The sequence below is a fragment of the Convolutriloba macropyga genome, chromosome 1, assembly GCF_964194025.1.
Source record: "Convolutriloba macropyga chromosome 1, txConMacr16.3, whole genome shotgun sequence".
Lineage (NCBI taxonomy): Eukaryota > Metazoa > Xenacoelomorpha > Acoela > Convolutidae > Convolutriloba > Convolutriloba macropyga.
Window position 1 is genome coordinate 72,867,774 of NC_134468.1, and position 13,403 is coordinate 72,881,176.

The 13,403-nt window shown below is 35.2% G+C and overlaps 1 protein-coding gene across 2 annotated transcripts in view; it reads left to right on the plus strand.

Annotated features, from left to right (window-relative positions):
• Positions 1–13,403, plus strand: part of LOC142351294 (uncharacterized) — a 239,527-nt gene that overhangs the window by 78,909 nt on the left and 147,215 nt on the right. The window contains exon 1 of one of the 2 annotated variants that reach the window (XM_075403407.1): positions 499–552. The exons of the other annotated variant lie outside the window; for it this stretch is intronic. The gene's annotated coding sequence lies outside the window, so the exon portion shown is untranslated. Of the gene's footprint in view, positions 1–498; positions 553–13,403 lie in introns of those variants that run through there. 2 annotated transcript variants of the gene reach the window in all.

A 13,403-nucleotide genomic window follows, 5' to 3' on the forward strand; every position in this document is an offset into this window, starting at 1 on the left:
ATATTTATTCAACAGGAGCAATTGTGGAGGTTTCATTTTGTACATGAAAATAAACAATATAGTTTCCGTCTAATCCATAAAATCAAATATCGAAAATTGTGAGCACAGTTTATGACATTAATATCGGCCAAAAATTTTAGACCTATAATTTTGCAATAAAAATTTGATTATTTCTTCTATTAGACCTGGTCATTTCGTTGAAATAAAGATTCGTCATTCAATAATATTCAATAAGTCAATGTGAAATTTTTATTTTTGTTACGGCGACTACATACCGCTTACCCTTGAAATATTCCGGAAATTTTGTAAAATTATGAAAACAAGAAAGCTTAATTGATTGACAGTCTAATCCATGGACCCTCACATTGTCTACACGTTACATGTTACAGACTTATAACATATTGTAAAACAACCTCTATAACTAACCATTTATAACCATTTATAATCCGTTTTACAAACTTTGCGACTTGTTGACATTTATTAGCCGTTGACAGGATTGTAAATTACGGCAGTGCACGAATCATTACAACAGTTTTGGACGTTTTATTTCTGGTTAGCTTTACTGCAAAATTTCTCAAAAACTTGTTAACCAAAAAAAAATTAAGAAGATTTCCAACGGGGTTCAAAATAAGTTCAGAGAATATAAAACCATTAAATACGAAAAACAGCTCCAAAGTTCACTTATCCGACTAAATAATTAGCAGTTGATAGCTTCTCTGTCTTTTTGCATAATATTTTGAAATTAATACAAAAATGAAAATAAAATTGAAACAAACTTTTCAGAGCCGTGTTAGCCCTGTTTCAGTGCATTAATTTGAAAGAAATGGGCTGAATGTGCTGAAATTATGAAAGAAATGCTTTGGTTCAGCCAATTTTCAGCCAATCTCACATAAACTTCAGCACTTTTTTAAACGTTTTAAAGATACTGATGTCTTTTTGAAGTTAACAATATGGATGTTTTAGTCTTCAAAGGTAAAACGCTCATCCAAGTTTTACTTAGTATGGGTACAATTCTGCTAATTTTATCTGAATTTCGTGAAACTAGTCTTTTTTCTAGGAATTTGGTTGTTTTGGGTAATTTGACGCTTTGGGTATTTTGACATTAAGAGCTATTCCCGTTACTTCTGAAGTACACAGTTGCAATCATGCATAAGTTCACATAATGTCAGAAGCATAGTTGAATAACTTTTCCAGTTGTTGGATTAAGTTGGCAGGGTAATGTTTGGATTAAAAGGACACCTGTACCTCCGGGTGGTTTTGTGCTACAATAATAAACGTGTCTACCATTGCTAATTAGACCCACAATACCACGTGAATGCTCAGGTGCTCGCCATTAGCACAAATTCCTCAAACGTTTCCCATTTTTCTGCTCTTTTGTCTTTGAAGATTGACCTTCAGTCATTTACATTTTGTATATACTCAGATGGTTACCAGGGCAATTTCGCGCATTCCATGTGTTGGACCCACAAGCAACACGTGTGAGTTAGTTGTCAAATTGAAGACGGGAAGGACGCATACATTGCCCTCATTTAACCTCCAGTGCCAGAATAAGCTCTGCTTAATGTTCAAAAATGCAATACAAAATACAAAATTATAACGAAAGTATCGCAAAAGAAATAAAAAATGTGTTCCTGCGTAGCAGCAGACGAACAGCGTTGGGCCAGAATCCACGTGGTTTCAGACGCCCTTCAATGAATTTCCAAACTTTTTGCACTGTTCATTTCATGTGCAGTATTAACCACCTGTTTTGATTCCCAGGTTGAAGTTTCTTTGATTTCGTTTAAGGATCGTATATGATTTCACACAGTCCCTTCTTAGTACGGAAACCAAAAAATCATATATGACCCTTGCATGATTACCCAGAAATCATATATGATCATAGTATGATTACCAAGAATCATACATCTGTTTTTCATAAATCTTTTACCATTTATGTTTTTTTAGTTATTCGGTAAGACATCACCTATGTGATTCCCTGGCATCACTTTGTGATCCAGCAAAAGACCCTGACGCAAAATACCATTTGCAAAGTTGGACACTAAATAAAAGAGTAAGTCCAAATAGATAGCTAAAATTTTGATTCTCTCAAGCCTATTTATACCTGTGCTCATTTATATGAAATAATAAAAAAAGTTTTGCATATAACCTCAAATTCGTTTTCTGAATATGTTTAAACTGCAAAGTCATTCTTTTAGCGCACACAAAGTATCTTTTAGCGCACGCTAAAGCAAAAATTTAAAATGTCCTCTGACTACATTATGCAAAAATTGGGAACACTAGTCAACGTTTTATGTGTTATAAAAGAGCTCGTATGATTTCCAAAATGTTTTTTCAACATCACTAGAAAATGAAAAATATACAGTATTTAGGCGTAGAGAACATTTTTATGATCCTTGTATGGTTTTTAGGAAATCATACTTGATTATTAAATGTTTACCAAGAATTCAACAAAGTAATTTATCACCTAGTATGATTACTAAGAATCATATTTCACCTAGAACGAAAGCAAAAACATTTATATGATTGGTGACTTGAGTTGCAACGGCCACCGTTCAGCTTTACAAATTGCGAAGTGTGACACAGATTTTCGAAGTTTAAATTTTTATAAACATATGACTATGACGGATTATTGTTGTTTCTTATCACATTTTCCATATTTTTACGCATTTCTTAGAAATTTATTTGTTAAAAATATGTTCAAATTTGTAACGATAGTTCTGTTGGTTGTACTTCTAAAGATCAAGTTGTGTTTTTGAACTGTTTGATCAAACTATTTGAGCTAATTAAGTTGGAAATTTTTTGAATTATAGATCCATTTGGTATCCTATCAAATTCAAGGAACCTTATCAAAAATTTTAGTCAAAACCGTGCGGTTTGTTTGACCTTCAAAGTTTTTTGTTTTCAAAATAAACAATGAATTGTTGAGCTTCGCCACTATTTTTTTTTCTTTTGGTCAAATTGTACGCTAAGGTCAGCAAAGACGGGTCGCATCGTCTTTCTAATGGATTAAAAGATGTTATTTCTTGCGGTTTTACATTTTAGGTGATTGTTTTTTGATTTTGGTACTTCGAGTTTTTGCAAAGTATTTTCGACTTTTGAACGTTTTCTCATGATCAAGTTTTTTTCCCGGCTAATTTTTTTTTCTAGCTAACATTTGTCATAGCTTTGAAACCAAACGTTTCAAAAGACTTCGGGAGTAATTTTTATCTTTGCCGTTTGCTGCTCTTTTTTGTAATTGTTACCTAGTCTCATCAATTACAGTTTGAATATCACATTATAGGAGTTGCAAAAAAGCACAGTTTATCAAATTTTAAGCAGTTTTTAGTGCATTCCTTATTGTTCTATCCGCTATAACACTGGTATTTTTCCAAAATGTTAAAATGTTTTCGACTGTTGCATAATTAAAAAGGATCCCCACATTCCACTGAAATAATTCCCTCCTTTGCGTAAATTTGTCCAAGAAACTTTTCAAATAGCGTTTTTCAGGGTAATGTGTGCAATTGGTTTTCTTCTGATTGGAACTTTTTGGCGTATGATGACGCAGCCAGAACAGTTGAGAATGACTTTTATCAAAAACGTAAAAATCAAAAATAATTTAAAATTTCGGCAAAAAACCAGTGTCGGAGCATTTAAAACAACAAGAAGTGAACAAAAAACTGCTTAAAATATGTTAAATTGTGCATTTTTTCAACTACTATGATGTGATATTCGAACAGTAATTAATGAGACTAGGTAAAAAGACAAAAACAGCAGCAAAGGGCAAAGCTAAAAATTACGTCTGTATTTTTTGCTACCAAAATTGTATCTTATGAAGCCTGACAGACTACTGCATCCTTTGATAACATTTCGAAATTATCAAGGACTATCCTGAAGGTTTCACTGTTTTACCAAAGCTTCTGTTATCATACCATATAAAGATAAGATTCTTTGATCTTTTCATTTTTTAAAATTAGATTTCATTTCTGGGTGAAATATAGTGATATCTTTTTAAAACCAAAAACTTACGAGTGTCACTACAACAAGTTTCAGACGCAACAACTATATTTGGTAGCTAATTAGAGATTGATCAGATTATGGCGCTGCCTATGACGAGTCCGCATTCCAAATTTCTGCCTTTGAACTTATCGTAATATTGAAATGTCATCAGAACTGCATATTATAGATGATGATCGTTTACGTAATCTGGGGATCCATTTTATTAATCCAAATGCTCTCCGAAAAGACTTCAATGACCGCTATGAATCGTTTTCAGATGCGTTCTTGGGTTAATTAGAATCTTATAAATTTGCAATGAAGAACCATACTTATGGCCAGACTTGAACTCAGAATCTTAATATCTGATCAACGCTTGCGTCATTATTATCATTATTATCCTTTCCTTTGCTTTACCATACCCTTTGCAGATCACGTTGTAATTTGGTCTATACCCCCAAATAATCAAAAGAACCTCGTCCCTAGAAGCTTTACCTGGTCAAAACGGCAGTAAAAGCGGTAATCAGAAGTTTAAAATTAGACAAAAACCAATCAGAGCTCAACTAATTAACAAAACGTGCCCTCGATATGCAGCACCCACAATAGAGCATTGAAAATTTGCTATAGTGTTTTCAAGGTGGTTTTGCGCTTTTTCAAGGTCAAATGATGTCTGCGAGCCGCTTTGTAATCCATTTTCGAGGATATTACCCGTTCTTGACAATTAAAAATTAGAGCAGAAGAGCAGTATTAATTGACGCCTGTTTTCCTAAATTTTGCTCTCAGAACAAATTTAACCTTGAAAACTGTCTATCAAAATTAGTTCAGAACTGTTAATTAGCTCTGCGATCGGCAAAAATCCGATTTTGCCCCAGAAACCGTAATTTCAGCGCGAATTCTTACAAGATTGAACTCCACTCTAGGGCAAACTTTTGCTGTAGATTCAGCGTTTCCAATTTTGATCACTTGTTTATTCTCTGGATTTGGTAATAAAATCAAAACAAAACTTTCTTGTCTTCAGGCGTAACCGACCGCAAAATTATAAATTGAAATTTACTGATATATTTAGAGTAGTTTGCCCTATTCCCGTGTAACACTTTCTTTCCGGTACAACGAGCTTGATCTTAACAGTTGTCTCAACATTTGTCATTTGCGGGTGGATTGACCCAAATTTGAATTGAGGTGACTAATTTTTATTCAAATTACTGTAATTCGGACACTATTTTATAGCAATATTTCGAAAATTGGCAAAAATTTTAACATCTTCACTCATATATCTACGTTGTTTATTTTACTGAATATCCTGGCCAACAATTTTTGCGACGCGAAGGTTATAAGAAACCTGGAAGCTACTAAATTTTAAAAGCGTTTAATTTAAGTTAAACTAGTAATGAAGTATAAAAACCAGCACCAGCTGCATTTGGATTTTGAAAGTAAGAGATAACCGTTTTTGACCTGTGAGTAATACACAACGTCATTACATTTTGTGCACGGTATTGTGGTTTTGGCAGTTTTTTAGTTCTAAATGTAGAGAATGGTTTGCATTGACCTGTGTTTTCTTTTACTAAATGACCATTTTCTTAAACAAACGTTTTTGACGTATTTTTAGTGAAGAGCAACTTTTTAGTGAAGTATCCTTTAATATTAAAACTTTCCGTTTTCGTCAACGAAAGTAGTTTAAAAAACTCATGTTCCTATTTCCGTTCATTCTGCATTGTGGATTTCCGTTGCAAAGGTTATCAATTGAAATTTTCAGTTTACAGATTGAGCTTGCCAGGTTATGTATTTTTTAAAGCTGCGTCTAAATTACTAAAGTTTTTAAAAAGGCAATAATTGGTGTTTTAATGTTTATAGTGTCAATAATTCTTCGTTTTGTCCATATAATCAATATGAATCAGATTATGGACCTTGTCATACATCATAAATTAATTTAGTGCAGTAAACTTATCATACGATGTACTTAATTTATTTAGTGTACCTATTCCTGAGGGGCAAGTGCATAAATCATTATTATTTCACATGCTAGTCTGTTGCTCCCATTTTCCCACAACGGGAAATAAATGTTCACATTTTGTTATGACTTCTGGAATACCAGTTGCCTTTTTCTTCATTCTCTTAGTTTTGCACTTCGCGTACAGTTGCTCAATTTAAATAATTCTTCATTAACTGTCTTTACAAATCGAGTGAAGTAAACAATTAGTCCTTACGCGATTCGCTAAGCGGATTCATTTGGAAATTGTGTAAAGCGCACTCGCCGCGCAAGTAGGACATAGAACACAAACACAACTCGCGACTCAAGATCAAGTACGCAACTTCATTCGCGTACAACATGGCGCAGCCAGCAGCTCAAAAACGAACTCCACTTGGCATTGAGCCATTTTAGGATAAACCTAGTGTAGACCCGCCGCTGAAATGGAAAAAGTGGCAGATGCAGGCCAAGTTAGCGCTTCTTGCGAAGGAAAATATCACAATAGACACTTTGTTGGAACCAAAACCTGAAACAGTGCAACTACCACTTGAACCGATCTATGAGGTTACGATAACGGGATCATCGGCACAATCGGAGCGGGAAAGATTGGCGAGGAACGCTCAATCAAAAATGAACTGGGAAAACCGGTGCCAGAGACAACTGGAGATAGGAATAATGTGCAGAGACAAGCCATGGGCACAAGCCGATCGAAAGACTGTGTCAATGCTATATCTCAGTTTGGGCACTGAAGGACGTCGAATTGTCTGTAATCAAAACCCACATCTCAAGATGGACAGTCTCTCAACAGCATAACTTTGGACAATCATGGAAACAGCATTTATTCGTCAGCGCAACATCACATTCGACAGATGTGTACTTCTCACCACGAAACAGACAAGAGGAGAGTCTATCGAACATTTCTTCGGAAAATTTAAAGAACTTTCTGAAAATTGTGAGCTCGGAAGTCAAGAAGACACCCTCATTAGAGACTTATTTATTGCAAATATGTTAGATCCAGAAATTCAACGGGAATTGTTGCGAGAAACTTTAGAACCAGCCCAAGCATTACGTTTGGCCATAAATATGGAACTAGGCCAAAGAAACCAACTACAAAATACAAACTCGCAATCTGCTCCGCAAGTTAATGCAATAATTCCTCAGCGATCTTTTCGACCACCGACTCAGCGGCCAACTACATCCAGCTTTCCTCGATCACCAAACCAACTATGCAGGAACTGTGGTTTAACTTGGTCAGCTAATCATAAAGTCAAGTGCATTGCGAGAGGCAAGACTTGCAATAATTGTGGCCTCCAAAACCATTTTTCGCGAGTGTGCAAAAAACCGAAATCATCATCAAACAAATCTAATTGCTCTAATGTTAACTCTGTTGAAGAAACTACAATTGATCAAACGGTAAATGCCATACAAAATATGAATTATAACCCGCAATGCTAATCGGATTACGACAGCTCAGATGACAATATGGTCGCCAGCATCGCAAGTAACGCAATTCAGATCGAACCAAAGAACACTATCCTACAAATTGGTAACACCCGTGTTGGACTTCTCATTGATTCCGGCAGTGTGTGCAGTATTTTGCCCGAATCTCTTGATTCGGAAATTGTGGAAAATTCTCCCCTTGCTCGTTGGTTGATGATAGCGCCTCCCCAGGAACTCAAAACATTTTCCAACGAACCCATAAACGTGATAGGTATGATACAGGCACCAATTGCGAGCAATGGATGGCAACTTGAAGAAGCTGAATTTGTAGTAGTCCATGATGGACTAAAACCACTAGTGGGAAGAGATCTATTTGACGCTCTTGGAATATCAGTAACTCAAATCCCAAAACAGGAAGGTAGTATGGTCAACACTATCACATCTCAATGTCCATTCAAAACACGTATCGCACAACAATTCCCTCAACTTATTACACGTATTGGTCGCTCAAAAATACACATTGTCAAATCTAAATTTCATCGTCATTTCCAGCCAAAATATCAAAAGGGTAGAAGAGTACCCATCAATTTGCAAGAACGAGTAAATACTGAAATTAAAAAACTTCTTGCAGAGGGACATATAGAAAAATTGAATAACTGTTCTGACCAATATTTTTTTTCACCTATTGTAATCACAGTCAAACGAGATCAAACCATAAAATTAGCACTAGATTCTAAAACTCTTAACAAAGCAATACATAAGAACAAATATCAGATTCCAAATATTGAAACACTTATGGATTCGATATCACAAATAATAACAAATTACAAAACAGAACCCGCGGAGCAAATATATTTCTCTACTATTGATCTTAAATACGCCTACAGCCAACTAAATTTACACCCTGAAACTGCTAATCATTGTAATTTTAATATTATCAGTGGTGACATGACAGGCACATATCGATTCAAGACAGGATTCTACGGTCTTACAGACATGCCTGCCGAGTTTCAGAAGGCAATGGATTACACCCTGATTGGACTTAAAAATACATTCTTCTTTCTTAGATGACATTTTGATTGTTAGCAAAGGTTCAGAAGCTGATCACTTTCAACTTGTACTAGATTGTCTTAAAAAGTTGGATGCAGATAACCTTCGTATTAATCTTCCGAAATGCCACTTTGCAAAACAACAAATTTCATGGTTAGGATATAATATAACTCAATCTGGGATCTCGCCACTCGAATCCAAAACATCATCTATTATGTCATTACAACCTCCTAATACACTTAAAAAATTACGCTCATTCCTCGGCGCAGTCCACTATATTAGTAAATTTATTCCCAATTTAGCTCAACTTTGCCACCCGTTAAGACCTCTACTTCGTAAATCCACTAAATATATTTGGACTGACACTCATACACTACATTTTAATGCAATTAAAATTCGCATAGCAAATCATACAGAAAACATGCATTATAACCCCCAATTTGAAACGCGAATCAAATGTGATGCTTCACGCTCCGGATTAGGAGCAGCACTAGAACAACTAACAGTTGATGGTTGGAAACCGATATCTTTTGCATCCCGATTTTTAAACAGTAGTGAAGAACGTTATAGTATTAACGAATTAGAACTTCTTGGGGTAGTTTGGTCCATAGAATATTTTAAAAATTATTTGTATGGCAAAGAATTCACCGTTATCACTGACCACCGCGCATTACTTTCCATTTTAAAAGAACATCGATCAAATAAAAGTTACAATAGTAGGTTATCACGGTGGGTTGAACGTCTCTTGCCTTATCAATTCTCAATAGAGCATTTACCTGGCGCAAAAATGTGCCTAGTTGATTACATATCTCGTAATGCATATCAACCAGTAAAAAGTGTTTCCAAATATGACGAAGAATTTTTAGTTGCAACATTATCGAGCATACTTATACATAATGATGCCCAATTACTTCAACAAAAACACAATCTCACAGCTAATTCACTTCATAAATTATATATTGATATTGATGGAGAACATAAAAATTCCACCACCATTACAGCACAAGTTTTAACCATAAATTATGAAGCCCAAAATCCTCAAACTGAAATTTCTGATTTACTCGCTTCGCGAAATAATAGTTCAAAATACTATTCAAAACAAACTTCTACTTCAGACATAAAACCCGCCCAGCGTGTACGCTTAAAAAAACGTTAATTCAAATCTCGCCCCGCGAAATAATAGTCCAAAATTCTATTCAAAACAAACTTCCAATTTAGACATAAATCCCGCTCAGCATGTTCGCTTAAAAAATAATAGTTCAAATCTCGCGGCGCGAAAATACAACTCTAACATAACCTCTTTTAAATTTAATCATCCGTATAGCACACACGCCCCAGACGTACATTTAACTCATAAAAATAAATCATTCGCGGATCAAATGCGTAACTTATTTTTCCATTCCACTAATGGTATTAATTGTACTAGTGTACATGATCAGCGAGTACATTCCAGTCAAAACGATTTCGTACTCGCTAACACATATCCCTCTCCAAAAGTTAACACTTCTAATTTAATTAATACCACCTCCAATCTCGCACCGCCAGTACGCAATTCCTTTAACAATTTAACACCCGCCTGGCATAAACCTTTATTATTTACTCAAAAGACTAAAATGCATTCCTTAGATGACTCTTTTGCAACGCAAGTTACTAATTACCCAAATCACTCTAAATCTGCGTCACATAGTCTACCATTTACAACTACTCCTGTACAAATCGAGTCTCAAAGACTAGTAAATACAAGAAAACCGTCACTCGCTTACCAAAATGCATCCAAATTTACTCCTTTAAGTAATTCTCGCTTGTCAATCAAAAATCAGCCTCAAATTCCTACCTTTTTTAGTAAGCCACACTCAAATACCTTAAATAACTCACGTGCCCAATTAGTAAACAAAAATCAAGTGCTTTTTGCCCAAACTCAACCTGAAATTCAGTTGTCTTCCTCCTTGTCAATTAACCTAATTGAAAAAACTCAACTCTCATCAATAATGAGTCAACAAGCTTCTTCTCTCAAGGAGAAAACACTCTCCTCTCGATCTACCAGAGCTTCGCCTCGCGTGTCATTCACTGACAATGCAACAACGAGTACGCCACGCAGATCCTCCTCGCATTCAAACTTAAGTACCCCACTAACGGATAGCCCCCAAGTAATGTCGTTTGAACGAGTGGTGGGAAAAGTCTTTAGCAAAGGTCTCATTGCATCACTCACAAGTAAGGATGCAGTTTTAAAAGAAGTGCGAGACTGCATAATTCGGGGGGATGAAGAAAGACTGAAGGCCCTCAACCCATACCTTCATAGTTATTGGCGGGACCTTCACGTGACAGGCGGGTGTGTTTGCATGGACGAGAAGGTGGCCATTCCAAATGCACTCAAAGAGGCCCTCATTGACGATCTACATGCAAGTCACCCGGGTAGCTGGGGGATGATATGTAAGACTCAGCATTGCTGGTGGCCATACATGAATCGCGATTTGCTTGTCAAAGCAATAGAGTGCAAATCTTGCACTGCTATCGGTAAAAACTTAAAATCTGTTATTCCCGCAAAACAATTTAAAGCACATACACCATGTATAGTTCCAAACCAAGAAATACAAATAGATTTTGCAGGGCCCATTAATAACGAAAAAGAACATGAAATATACATTTTAACATGCATTGATAGATTTTCAAAATACCCTTCTAAGGAATTAGTTGATAATGCAAATGCCTCGAATGTCATAAAATTCTTAGATAATTATATACAAATTCATGGAGTTCCTTGTTCTTTAAGAACAAGGAACTCCAGGAACAAGGAACTCTTTAAGAACAAGGAACTTGTTCTTTAAGAACAAGGAACTATCCTGAAGGTTTCACTGTTTTACCAAAGCTTCTGTTATCATACCATATAAAGATAAGATTCTTTGATCTTTTCATTTTTTAAAATTAGATTTCATTTCTGGGTGAAATATAGTGATATCTTTTTAAAACCAAAAACTTACGAGTGTCACTACAACAAGTTTCAGACGCAACAACTATATTTGGTAGCTAATTAGAGATTGATCAGATTATGGCGCTGCCTATGACGAGTCCGCATTCCAAATTTCTGCCTTTGAACTTATCGTAATATTGAAATGTCATCAGAACTGCATATTATAGATGATGATCGTTTACGTAATCTGGGGATCCATTTTATTAATCCAAATGCTCTCCGAAAAGACTTCAATGACCGCTATGAATCGTTTTCAGATGCGTTCTTGGGTTAATTAGAATCTTATAAATTTGCAATGAAGAACCATACTTATGGCCAGACTTGAACTCAGAATCTTAATATCTGATCAACGCTTGCGTCATTATTATCATTATTATCCTTTCCTTTGCTTTACCATACCCTTTGCAGATCACGTTGTAATTTGGTCTATACCCCCAAATAATCAAAAGAACCTCGTCCCTAGAAGCTTTACCTGGTCAAAACGGCAGTAAAAGCGGTAATCAGAAGTTTAAAATTAGACAAAAACCAATCAGAGCTCAACTAATTAACAAAACGTGCCCTCGATATGCAGCACCCACAATAGAGCATTGAAAATTTGCTATAGTGTTTTCAAGGTGGTTTTGCGCTTTTTCAAGGTCAAATGATGTCTGCGAGCCGCTTTGTAATCCATTTTTGAGGATATTACCCGTTCTTGACAATTAAAAATTAGAGCAGAAGAGCAGTATTAATTGACGCCTGTTTTCCTAAATTTTGCTCTCAGAACAAATTTAACCTTGAAAACTGTCTATCAAAATTAGTTCAGAACTGTTAATTAGCTCTGCGATCGGCAAAAATCCGATTTTGCCCCAGAAACCGTAATTTCAGCGCGAATTCTTACAAGATTGAACTCCACTCTAGGGCAAACTTTTGCTGTAGATTCAGCGTTTCCAATTTTGATCACTTGTTTATTCTCTGGATTTGGTAATAAAATCAAAACAAAACTTTCTTGTCTTCAGGCGTAACCGACCGCAAAATTATAAATTGAAATTTACTGATATATTTAGAGTAGTTTGCCCTATTCCCGTGTAACACTTTCTTTCCGGTACAACGAGCTTGATCTTAACAGTTGTCTCAACATTTGTCATTTGCGGGTGGATTGACCCAAATTTGAATTGAGGTGACTAATTTTTATTCAAATTACTGTAATTCGGACACTATTTTATAGCAATATTTCGAAAATTGGCAAAAATTTTAACATCTTCACTCATATATCTACGTTGTTTATTTTACTGAATATCCTGGCCAACAATTTTTGCGACGCGAAGGTTATAAGAAACCTGGAAGCTACTAAATTTTAAAAGCGTTTAATTTAAGTTAAACTAGTAATGAAGTATAAAAACCAGCACCAGCTGCATTTGGATTTTGAAAGTAAGAGATAACCGTTTTTGACCTGTGAGTAATACACAACGTCATTACATTTTGTGCACGGTATTGTGGTTTTGGCAGTTTTTTAGTTCTAAATGTAGAGAATGGTTTGCATTGACCTGTGTTTTCTTTTACTAAATGACCATTTTCTTAAACAAACGTTTTTGACGTATTTTTAGTGAAGAGCAACTTTTTAGTGAAGTATCCTTTAATATTAAAACTTTCCGTTTTCGTCAACGAAAGTAGTTTAAAAAACTCATGTTCCTATTTCCGTTCATTCTGCATTGTGGATTTCCGTTGCAAAGGTTATCAATTGAAATTTTCAGTTTACAGATTGAGCTTGCCAGGTTATGTATTTTTTAAAGCTGCGTCTAAATTACTAAAGTTTTTAAAAAGGCAATAATTGGTGTTTTAATGTTTATAGTGTCAATAATTCTTCGTTTTGTCCATATAATCAATATGAATCAGATTATGGACCTTGTCATACATCATAAATTAATTTAGTGCAGTAAACTTATCATACGATGTACTTAATTTATTTAGTGTACCTATTCCTGAGGGGCAAGTGCATAAATCATTATTATTTCACATGCTAGTCTGTTG